The sequence below is a fragment of the Myotis davidii genome, unplaced genomic scaffold (genome assembly GCF_000327345.1).
Source record: "Myotis davidii unplaced genomic scaffold, ASM32734v1 scaffold6484, whole genome shotgun sequence".
NCBI lineage: Eukaryota > Metazoa > Chordata > Mammalia > Chiroptera > Vespertilionidae > Myotis > Myotis davidii.
The window spans coordinates 15919-16215 of NW_006295420.1; positions in this window are offsets into that span (position 1 = coordinate 15919).

The window sequence follows — 297 nt, forward strand, 5'->3', positions numbered from 1 at the left end:
TAGTTAGACCTTTTTGAACCCTTTTCAAATCTGCCTATTAATTTTAATATTCTTAGAGTCAAAAATTCCTGAGGCAAATCATCATATCTTATAGTCCCTGTTTCTTGTAATGTCTTTCCATGTGATAACTTGTCACACAGATATTTCCCATGACTCCAATACTGTGGATGTTAAATGTGAGGTAAGGCAGCCTGAACATGATAAAGACAGACTAACTTTCTTCCCAACTGAAATGGCTAATTAATTCAATGGGATGTTCGAAAAGGTGGGTTGGACAGGAAACATAGTTTGTATGAA